This window comes from Lygodium microphyllum, chromosome 12, assembly GCF_053477565.2.
Source record: "Lygodium microphyllum isolate KBCC chromosome 12, Lygodium_microphyllum_v1.1.10, whole genome shotgun sequence".
In the NCBI taxonomy this organism is placed as follows: Eukaryota; Viridiplantae; Streptophyta; class Polypodiopsida; order Schizaeales; family Lygodiaceae; genus Lygodium; species Lygodium microphyllum.
In genome coordinates, this window is record NC_141146.1 from 44,447,553 (window position 1) to 44,460,280 (window position 12,728).

The following is a 12,728-nucleotide window of genomic DNA, read 5'->3' on the forward strand; positions in this document are numbered from 1 at the left end:
GACCTTTGGTATGGTTCTCTCTCTCTCTCTCTCTCTCTCTCTCTCTCTACACACACACACACACACGCACACACACACATATATGTATCTATCTATCCCAAGCTTCCTTCCCCCCTCTCTCTTCTATCCCAATATGTCCTCTCTCTCCCTCCCTCTCTCTAGACACTTTTTTCACCAATGGGTACGTTGTTAGAGAAATGGGTATATTCATAGTATCATTGGAGACTCCAAGGCACTAGTGCAAGGTGGTTGATGAACACAATTACGAAGGAGTGGGACCCCCATTGGCTAAAGAAGTATGAGGAGTTTGAGGCAAACATCAGCAATACCGATTGGGTCTTTTTGTCAAATTGCATGTTTTATATATGGGATGGTAATCATCAACTCATAGCATGGATGAATGAGATACACACATGTGAGTGGCCCTAAACTATAGGTCCTTAACATTTTCCTATATATTTATTGCCTCCATCGTTGCTATCAACTTCAATTGTTTGCAACAATCTTTGCAAATAATGCAAGATGACATGTATGCATTGATTGTTGCCTTGTAAAAGTGACAAGCATGATAGAGGGGGAGATTTTATCAACTATATCTTGTAAAAACATGTATATTGTGGACTATTTTCTCATATGCTTGGAATATCTACATGTGCTAAATGACATGTGTATGAATAAATGTACTTGAGACCTTGATATAGAATGTATACATGCTAGAAAAAAGGGGGTTTTCCATATCTCATATCTAGACCTTGTTTGCAAAGTAAGGATGCTAGGGAAGGCTAACCACATATCTATTTTTGACAAGTGTACAGAATGCTAACACTCATTCCTACATGGTACAAGGCTCCATTGATTGCACTTGCCCATGTCATGTGGAAGGTAGGTATTTCTGCAAGCTAATTTAACTATCATTTCATCGTGCTACATTTTTCCTAAACACAATAATATTGTCCTTAATTACCAAGTGTAGGACAAGTATGATATGGTGGTGCATCCAATCGAATAGAAAGGGATGCAACTCTCCACTGACTTTGAGTTTAGAACCAAGTGGAACGAGGCATACTATGGTGTTAATGAAAATTTCGTCAAGAAAACTAGACATTTGCTAAGAGTTACAAACCCTAGCCTTCTCGAAGAGAAGTGGTATCAATAAGTTGCTATCTCTCTATACTTGCCTATCAAATGTATTCCAAAGTCACAATGTTTTTATCATTACAAAACTATCTCATGCTTGGAGTGGAGCTCCAAGATTGGGGGTGCCTTGAACGAGGAGGGAGTATGCATATTGGCATCCTCAAAGCTAAACGAGGTAGAATACATAAGGATATTGAAGGCTATGGAGAAATCTAACATGGAAATTCAAATGTCAATGGGCATGCTTGAATGTATGTTATTCTCATTCCTCTATACTATCTACATCGTAAGTTTGACACATTACTACTAAATGACATAACTTTGATTTGAGCATATGAAAATGCACCTTTTTGAAGTTGGGTGAGATGAGAGACCTTTTGGGCCATGTTGCAAGATGGTGGAAGGAGACTACTCTCGAGTTACAGGGACTATTATAACATTTGAGTGGAACACAATTTGTTCTTCTAGTACTACACGCAAAAGATAAAGAGAAAACATATAGAGCAAATGTTTCACACTATCTTCCATGATTTCAAGCCAGATGAAGATATAGAGTCACATATATCATCAAAGTTGGCAACATGGAGGCTTCTATATACGTAAATCACAATATCCTTCTCTTATAGAATGTTTGCGATGTTATCTTGCAAATCCATTCCAAAACTGTAATGGTGACTTTGTCTGTCAGGTTCATGTATGGGCAGATGGAGAGAGGGGCTACACAAAACTTTGCTGGGGGAGAATGCCAAGACGATTGAGTGGACCTACAAGATGATCAGTAGACGTATGAGGATTATTAGATAGAGTAGGAGTGGGATGAGGAGGTACATTCGAGATGCCCTATCTTCCTCAACTATCCAGAAGGTGAATACTCTTCCAACGAGAAAGGTTTGTACCATAAATACTCAAGGAAAAAACAAATGCAAGAGACGCAAGGTTCCAAAGTCATGGTAAGTAAAATAACTTATATTTTTAGGAGTATATTGCACTTTGTTGTATCCTAGTAAAGAGACTATGATCGGTTTATAGGAAACTAATACTAGTAGTGCAGTAATAGAAAAAAGAAAACAAAAGAGCAAGCAAACACCTAGTATTGTCAAAGAAATGTCAAGTGAAGATTGTCCCTCTTCACCAATTAAATTGGTTTCTCCACATGCAAAAGTTTTGATGTTTTAAAGTACTTTAGTGAAGACATCTCTTGCACTCTTGTAGTGAACATATGACACTGAAAATGAGTTGTAACCACTTGACCATGTAGACCTATTGATTGATATCATTGCAGAGAGTAGATCATAATCCCAATGGAACAAGGAACAATATACTTGAGCAATAGAGGTAAGACAACTAGAAGTTGCAAGTTTGCCATCTATTACATATTCATCCAGATTGTTCCCAAGGACTTGTATTGTTCCACCCCTTGCCATGTTTCTAATGGACTTGATTTGTGAAAGGCACCATTGAGAAGGTTTGCATCATTGGCATAGATAGAAGGATAGAGCAAGTTTGTCTAGACCTTACAATGCAAAGGCTTACCTTACACACCACTATAGAGAGACACACAATAGTAATAGAAAGTGGTGAGGGGATAGTCAAGGATACGACATTGCATCCCACTAAAACACGTATCATAGAGCATTGAGATGATAAGCATGCTTGTGCAAAAAACTCATGATGTAAAAGCATGTAAACCTTATTCATAATTGTTGTCAAACATAGCACGTACACATAGAGGTAAAGAAATGATGTTTATGAATTTCTCATATCGTGATTAAATTATGTGAGAGCTCAAAAACATTCTATCATTACATGATATCAATGGTGATGTTTCGTCTAATTCAGGGAAGGAAAGAATGCAAGAACACATACTAGCAGTGCCAAGGGATGTGGCAACTATCCGTAAATAATCATGACTCATAGATTTATTTTTTTTCCACAATACAATGTCACTAAGGATGATCTGTCTTTTTGCAAGGGGGATACAATTCGAGATTATGAACCTACAATGGTGGACGAGTGCTAGCCACACACATAGGTGAACAAACGTGCCCCAAGAATATTATCTATAGTAACATTTTGAAAATAATAATATGTTGCTAATTGTGAGGTCAATGTGCAAAGGTCCATACTAAAAGTCATGTGGAAGCCCCCTTGCAAGACACCGTCTTGCACACTGCTATAATAGTGCAGGATGTGCCAGCCACACACGTAGGTGAATAAATGTGCCTCAAGAATATTATCTAAAGTAACATTCAAAATGAAGAATATGTTGCTAATTGTGAGGTCAATATGCAGAGGTCCATACTAAAAGCTAGGTGGAAGTCTCCTTGCAAGACAATGTATCCCATGCTGCTATGATGGTGAAGTTGGAGTGGCATATAGTCTTCTACCATCCATTTGAGACTAGAAATGCATTATGAAGTGATCAACCATGTGAGCATTCTCCTAATTGTGGCATAGGCTTTGGAGGAGGTTAACCAACACAAAATAATCAAGGTTGATGAAGAAATCACAAACATAACATGAGATATCATGGAGCCACATATTTAAGAATTTGGAATTTTTCATAAAATATGGGAATTCCTAATGTGATTAGTATTTGGACACATGGTCAAATCTTATCCCCTTACTTGAAGGTGAAATTTTTTCCCTACATACTATATAAGTACTCCCCCCAAGTCTCACTCTCAAATATGGGGTTAAGATTTAGCCACTTGGTCAAATCTTTACTCCTTATTTGAAAGTGGAACTTGAGAGATTCCCAAATTCTCTAATATGTTATTATGGTGGTTCATATCTCCAAAGATAGTACTGTGCATGGATTGGGGGATGGAATTTCCTCAGAAACTCCATACTAAGGCAGAGTCAGTCGATGCCATGCATCTCATTGATTGTGTACTAAAGGATACATGGATGTTAACTTTCCTTGTCACAACACACTCCATGGTAGAGCTCATCAAGCAGGTTGTGAAGAATGGACACCGATGGATGGAGCTAGGGCTAAAGTATTGGGCCTTATGCATGGTACAAGTTGTTCATTGCGAGATTCTTGTTTGTGTCATTGGATATAGAGAGGTGAGGGTTTTAAAGTCATGAAATAGTCATGCTAGTTATTGTTTATGTATCACACTTGTTGGCTCCATTTAGTAAGTGCAATTTCTAAAATTAGTATTTCATGCTTTAAATGCAAGTACATGTGATATATAGCATAGCGTATATGCGATCAGTGCCACTTACAGTGGAATTATCCCTCCATAATTCACAAAAGATAACATTACTACAAATGAGTGGGTGCGAGATACATCAGGATTCCTAGTGAGAGGTCAGTATGAGAACCAGTGTTATTAATCTAGTGCAAATATGTTTTCTAGGCATTCAATTGATTCCTAATCTATTATATGAATACCACGTACTATAGGTAGCATGCAATGTGGTAGGACTTTTTGGGGCTCATTTTTGCCAACGTACACAAAAGAAGGGGATACTATTTTAGATTGCAATGTGGGATGTAGTGACCTTGCATCCATAGCGCTAGATTCCAATAGACAAATTGCATGCATGTATCACTTTTTTGAAGACGGAAGATTTATAAGAGCAAAGATAACATGTTTACATGGACTTGTATAATATTTGATCGTAACGTAGTTCTCTTTTTTGTCATACCAATACATATGTGCTCATCTTTTCATGTGTGCATGTACAGCTTCCTTCCACAACCTAAAAATTAATTGTGCTCATTGTGAAGGGGTGCTTCTACATAGGGGGTCCAAGAAGAAGGGATCATTATTGGTGAAGCCCCTAGAAGTGGACAGATACTAAGAAATTTTATGGGCAAGGCTTGCTAAGTTTTTGAAGGAAATATCCACATTGTTTTTCATTTCCATTTGGAGCTCAATGAGGGAGGACAACTTGAGCAAGCTACTCCAACTGGTTAGAAGTGGATTTGTGAAGTCATCAAAGTAAGCACCAACCTTTGTATGTCAATATGAACAAGGCAAGTGCAAAGAAACTCCCACAACCACCTCTTCTAGGAGTTACATGAAGCCCCTTTTTTGAAATGTTTTGATAACATTGATAGCCACAATTCAGCCCAACAACAATATTATTTGTCACATATGATAGCATGGAGAAGATATAGAGAAACCCCCAATGCCTTCATATGCCCATCCCCATTTGAGGGAAACCCTGTGGACAGTGTCCTCTTGGAGCACATGCTTCCTTCCTTGACTGAGCTAGTGTGTTTCAATGATTCAATCATGGACTTTATTAGGGATCACCCATTCCACTCTCCAACAATGGAACTTAATTATTTGATGTGCACAACGAATATGCACTTTTGTAATTATTTGATTGTGTTGATTTTGAAGCACAATGAAATGATAATGAGAGAGAATAGGAGAAAGAGAGAGGAATGTGCAAGTTAAGCAAATTGTGGATAGGCCTTTGCTCCATTATAGTACTATAAGATGTGTAAATAAAGCATGTGCGAAATTGAGAGGTGGAATGTAGGTGCATGAGCACATATGAATGTATATGTGCACAATTGATTAACAATGAGCTAATATTATTGACCTAATATTAACTATTTGAACAATTTGAAAAACAATAGATATCGCATGTTCTTACAATAAGTGTAACAAAATGTTTGATATCATATCCTCCTGTACTGAGTTCACATAATGATGCTCAGTTGAATGTAGCAAAAATATATGCGATGTAGTTTTTCTTATGTATGCACAACTTAAGTGTCGATACATTGAGATGTAATTACAAGACACACACATAAAAGAGAGAGGTATATGAATGTATATATGCATGTGGGAGTAACAATGTGATATTCTTATTGCCTTGATGTTAGCTACTAAAAGAGTCAAAGACAATGGAACTTATGAAAACCCTTGACCCTTGCCAAATTAAGAGGATTTTGAAAAGCATATGCATAATGTGGATCTACATCAGAGACTAAGAAAATGAGGATGAGAGAGAGAGAGAGAGAGAGAGAGAGAGAGAGAGAGAGAGAGAGAGAGAGAGAGAGAGAGAGAGAGAGAGAGAGAGAGAAAGTTATATTAACGTCTTCTAAAGACCAAAACTGGCCTATGAGACAAACTGTGATACAACTGATAAGAAAATGAGGATGAGAGAGAGAGAGAGAGAGAGAGAGAGAGAGAGAGAGAGAGAGAGAGAGAGAGAGAGAGAGAGAGTGTGTGTGTGTGTGTGTGTATTTGTTAGTGACATAAAGAGAGAGAGTCTGTGTCTCTATGTGTGTGGAGGTAGTGGTGGAGGTGACGATGATGGTTTGGTAATGGTGGAGATGGTGGTGGCAATAGAGGAGTAGTAGTGGTGCTTGATATATACGTAAGGGAAGAGGAGGAATGAGTGGACTATGTGGAACAAAAAATGGAGGTTGCCTAGAAAATCTCGCTTCTTACATGCACTCAATCAACTAGAACACTTTAGCAATAGATACGTCTCAATCTCAAGTATTAGAACAACCACTAGAGATGAGAAGCAAAAGATTTCAAGACCCATAGCAAGATGAACTTTGAGCAAGGCAGTAATAGTAGGAAGCACAACCAAAGATACCATTGTCAACCAACTGTGATGAAGGAAGGATAAAAAATATCATTATTAAACTAGCCCCTAAATAGGAAAAGGCTACATCTAAAGAGGAGAAGGTTGTTGAAAATGCTAAAGAGGAATCGCAAATGGAAAAGGAGGAATGGAGGTGAAGAAAATAGGAAGAAGAGGAGCTAAAATGGAAAGAGGCAAAGGATCTAGCCCTAGTTATTAGAAGATTAGTTGAACTACCATAACAAGGGACAAAGAAGTAGTACTCATAAACTCTAATCTAGAAATATTTATGGAAGCCAACACTAGGCAAGGTGCAAGTCCAAGTGTGGTAAGAATCCCATGGTCCTCACCAATAGTAGGCAAAGGCAAGGCTCTTTTGGAAGACCCATCGTCTCCAATCATAATCATTCCACTTGTTGGGTTATTATAATCGTTTGGAGTCTTGACATCACAATTTGAGGTATTTACTTTATCATCACAACTATTATTCTTGGATGGCAAAGTGTTGAGAACACACAAATAGAATGGTCAAGATAGACATAGGTTTAAAAGCAATGGAGGAAATGGAGAAACTCAAGAGGAAAAATAAATCACCAAAGGATCAAGTGGCAAAATTGAAAGCCTCACTAACATGAGTTGGTTTTAGATTCAAGGCATTTCAAAAGCCATGATAATTTAAGAGCAAAAGGTGGGGGTTTCAAGTGAAAAATAAAAAAGAATATAACATGTATTAACTTCAAGAATTTTCATTTAAAGAGGAAAATAGCATGCCAAAACAAAGAGATCATTATCAATTTACTATGAAACCCAACTTTAATCTCTCTAATGAAAAGATGTTTGGAAGGAGATAAGCAAGGATTTTCAAAACATAGTTGAACTAGAGCAAGTTTTGGAAGTATGTAACAATGCTTCAATAATTAGATAATGGTATGGAGCAATTAACAAGGTGGTGGTGAAGAATCTTTGTCATCATTGTCAAAGTTGTTTATTTTTTTCTAGACCATGCATGATTGCAAAAGAGAGGTAAAGGAAAAACATGGGAATCAAAAGCTCTTAGGTGTTTATAAGCATATTAAATATTCAATGCATTTTACAAAGGAAAAGAAAAAAGATACGTTGGTTTTTCAATATAGTGAATTCAATAATATATGGGCGGATCTAAAGAGTGTGCAAGTTGCAATGGTACATGCTTATGCTATGATTGTAGAGAATACAGAGGGCAAACTTGTATTTGTATTGAAAATAAATGAGACACAAATATTAAAATACAAAAAGATGGAACATATAAGTATTGCACTCATAAATATGGATATGCAACATGCAAGGGATTTGTTATCATAGGAAAAGGTTAAAAGCATTCAATCTAAGAACAATTTATGGTGGATAGATGCAGTTCAGGTGCCTAATGAGAGCTACGAGACCCTCAAGTAGCTTTTTAGTCACGGAAAGATCCCAAGCATCATAGAGTCACAAGACAAAGGAGAGCTATCTGAGATATAAGGCATTAGGTCATTTGAAGTAGAATGTCATTTAACTGCTAACTTGAAAGCCTTAAAATGCATGTTTGGGGTTTCTAGTGGAGTGACAACACTATTGTAAAATATTACACGGCGCAGCGAACAGAATCTGAGAAAGAGATAGAGAGTACACAACAGATAAGAGGAGAATCAGTAAATTCTTTAACTCCAAACAACTGATACAAAGATGGCTCTGTCCACCCGTGCGCTTCCACTGTGTGAAGCTTAGATGGCGATCTAGACAGAAGATAGGTGAAGAGCTTAAGGCTAGCTGGAACAACAACTCTGATTGGGTGAAAGATGAGTGAGAGATGGCTGTGAAGGGGTTTAGCTTTTATAGCCCGCGAAGGTCGTTAGGTCAGCCTGCTGACCGACCTACCATATGAGCCTCCACTAGTCGGCCAGGGAATATTCTCTTTACCATCGGGCCGGGGGCGCTGCCCCCGGACCCCCAATAGGGGGGCCGCTGGCCCCCCTGGGACCCCCCAGCCAGGGGCCGCTTCCGCGGCCCCCGGACCCCACAATAGGGGCCCCTTTTAACTCCCTTACCATGCAACTCAATGCAATGTGCCTCGAGTTGCTACTAGCTTAACCACTCCGTCTAACCCAAAGATTAGACCCACAACAGTCACCTTTTTGCTATCCGGTCACATAGACCTCATCTGATATACAAGTCAAGACTCAACCAATGTCCGGGCTCACATTTGGCTTCTCCTCATAATGGGGGCCTTACAACTTTGAGCACCATGGATCATTGGTAGCACCTAATGAGGGTGGGGCATTGATCATATCTAACACCCCCCCTCAATGTCCACCCATAGGTGAACTATCTCCTCGGCCCAATGTCGAGTCTCTGAAGATGAACTTGAAGCAGATCCTTCGTAAGTGCTTTGGTGAAGATATCTGCTCCATTCTCCTCTGTTGGACAGTAGACCAATTCCACTATCCCATCCTCCATCAAATCACGCACATAGTGATACTGGATCTCTATATGTTTGGTGCGTGCATGAAACACTGGATTTTTGGCAATGGCGATGCAACTCTGATTGTCACATCTCAGCACAGTTGGTTCTTCATCCTGCACTCCCATATGCCATAGAATCCTTCTCAACCATAGGGCCTCACATGCAGCAAAACAAGCTGCCTTGTACTCTGCTTCGGTAGAAGACAATGCCACTGTTGGTTGCTTCTTACTAATCCAAGAGAAAATTCCTGAACCCAAAGAGAAACAATAACCAGAAACTGACTTCCTGGAATCAATGTCTCCTGCCCAATCTGAGTCACAGTTCCCCACAAGAGAAGTTCTGAAACTGTATGTGATACCATAGTCAAGATTTTTCTTCAAGTATCTGAGCACCCGCATCCCAACCTTCCAATGACTCTCATGAGGTTTGTTTGAGAACCTGCTCAAAACACCAACAGCAAAACTGATATCTGGTCTAGTGTTACACAAGTAGATTAGACTGCCGACCAACCTCCTATACCTCCCAATGTCTGCTAGTGCTGATGTATCCTCGACGGATAACTTTGCATTCACCTCCATAGGTGTAGCTATCTCCTTGCACTCGGTCATGCCAAATGCCTTCAAGATCTCCCATGCATACTTCTTCTGAGAGATGAAGATCTTTCCTGGCTCTTGCCAGACTTCAATCCCCAAACAATAGTGTAGCAAGCCCAAGTCTGTCATTTCAAACTCAGAACTCAAAGCCTTTCGAGTTTGGTTGATCATATCTTCATAGTCACCTGTAATAAGAAGGTCGTCCACATATAGGACAATCACTACAGACTTTTTACCATCCCTGTAAACATACAAGTTAGCATCTGAGGCACATCTTTTGAAGTTTAGGTTTAAAAAGAACCTATCTATCCGCTGGTACCATGCTCTGGGGGCTTGTTTCAACCCATACAATGCCTTCTTCAGTTTACACACTTTGTTCTCAGAATGGGGGGCCTCAAACCCTGGTGGCTGAGCCACGTACACCTCCTCCTTGAGTTCACCATTTAAGAACGCTGACTTAACATCCATTTGGTGCACTGGCCACTTCTTATGGGCAGCCACTGCAAGTACCGTGCGAATAGTGGTCGTTCGGGCAGTTGGGGCAAATGACTCTTGAAAATCAAACCCTTCAACTTGTGAAAAACCTTGGGCAACCAATCTGGCTTTGTACTTTTCTAAGGTACCATCAGCCTTGTACTTTACCTTCCAGATCCACTTGGTGCCAATAACCTTCCACTTTGCTGGTCGATCCACTAGCTCCCAAGTGTCATTCTTCATTATGCTGTCATACTCCGCCTGCATAGCAGCCTTCCATGATGGATCTGCAAGTGCTTCTTCTAAGTCAGTTGGCTCCTTTACTTCTCTCATAATCTCAACCATCAAGGCCATATTGACTATGTGAGCAGAAGCCCTCCTTTGCTCCTCTATTCTCTGAGACCTCCTTGGTCCGTCTGCCTTCTCCTCAACAGATGCAGGCATAGGATTATTGTGGTCATAGAGCTGCTTCACCCAGTGCAGCAATGGCTTTTCCGGTGGGGTGATGTCAGGTTGGTGAACTTTTTCTTCATCATCTGAAGATGATGCTTCCTCCTCCTTAAGGATAGGGATAGCTCTCGGGACAGGTTCATAGTGGACTACTTCTTCGCTTGATGATAAAGTGGAAGAACTTGCCTTCTCCTCCTCCACTGTATGCAGCTCCTCCTTGAACACCACATCACGGCTCGCGATGATCTTCTTTACCTCTTGGTCATATAATTTGTAAGCCTTCTGCTCATCACTATAACCCAAGAAGATACATTTTCTGCTTTTTGGTTGTAACTTGTTTCTCTTCTCATCTGGAACATGTGCATAACATTCACATCCAAAAATTCTAAAATGTGAGACAGATGGTTTCTTACCAGTGTAAGCCTCATGAGGTGTTTTTCCCTTGAGAGCCTTTGTATAGCTCCGATTTAGAATGTAGACTGCAATATTAACAGCTTCACCCCAAAAATGGTTAGGCAATCCCTTGCCCTTTAGCATGCATCTTGCCATCTCCACAATGGTGCGATTCCTGCGTTCCACAACACCGTTCTGCTGAGGTGTGTGAGGCGTCGTCAATTGACGCTTGATGCCTTTGCTCTTGCAAAAGCCTTCAAACTCCTTTGAGTTGAACTCACCACCACCATCTGTTCTAAATTTCTTCACACTTTTCCCTGTTTCATTCTCAACAAGTATTAGCCATTCTTTAAACTTACCAAAAGCTTGACCCTTATCATGAAGGAAGTACACCCACATCTTCCTACTGTAGTCGTCGACAATCAACATAAAATAAGAAGATCCCCCCAAGGCCTGTGTAGGCATCTTACCACACAAGTCAGCATGCACCAATTCTAGAGGAGCCTGTGCTCTATTCTTGCTTTCTTGTGGAAATGCCTTTCTTTGTTGCTTGCCCATCATACAAGCTTCACATGGTTCCCATCAATTCAGTTATTGTAGGTAGGTGAGCAACCATACCTTGCTTTTGCATCTCCTTCAATACTGCAAATCCGATGTGTCCAAACCTTTCATGCCAAAGCTTACTTGTGCCCACTCCAGCGGTGGCTGTAAGAGCACTTAGCTCATACAGGTTGTTCCTTCTTTCTCCTTTGCGAACAATTGTGCCAGCACTATCAATAATTTCTGCACCTGTCTTCTTGAACCTCACTTCATGACCAAGATCAGTTATGGCAGCAACTGATAAGAGATTTCTCCTGATTTCGGGAACATACAACACATTTGAAAGCTTTTTGACTTCACCATTTGCAGCAACAAAAGAAATAGTACTTGTGCCCGCAGCAGGGCATTTAGCATAATTTCCAACCGTCACAGTGATGGATTCTTGTAGAGGCTGCATAGAACTGTATAGACCTTTCTTGTTGGTCATGTGACGGGAGGCCCCACTATCCAACACCCAAGAGTCAGTGGTAGATTCTTCTTGCGCCGAGGAGCACACTTCCTCAGTGGTCGCCATGAATAATTCCAACTCTGCTTCAGCCGTATTGGCTGTCTCTTTCCCTTTACTTTTAAGGGTACCATTCTTTTCATCTGCCTTCTTGACATGACAATCTGCAATTGCATGTCCTTTCTTCTTACAGTAGAAGTACTCTCCTTGAAACTTCTTATTTCCGCCCTTCTTCTTTTTGTCACCATCATTTTTGGTGGAGGAAACACCTTTGCCTTTTGCATTGGCAGAGAATGCAGCATCTCCATTGTTGCTTCCTTCTCGGGCTTTCAGCCTCAACTCCTCCTCCATTAATAATGCACAAAACTCCTCAAAAGTCAAAGCTTGAGGTCTCACCTGAGTATTAAGGGCAGTTACTAGTCCATCAAACTTTTGTGGACAAATCCGAAGACACCTTCGAGCTAGCTCTTCGCTAGTCTTTTGTATCCCAGCGCCAGCCATCTGGTCGCGCAAATTCTTAATCCGAGTGATGAATGCTTCAACCGTCTCTCCTTCAGCAAACTTCTCCGCTGCTAGTTGATTCTCC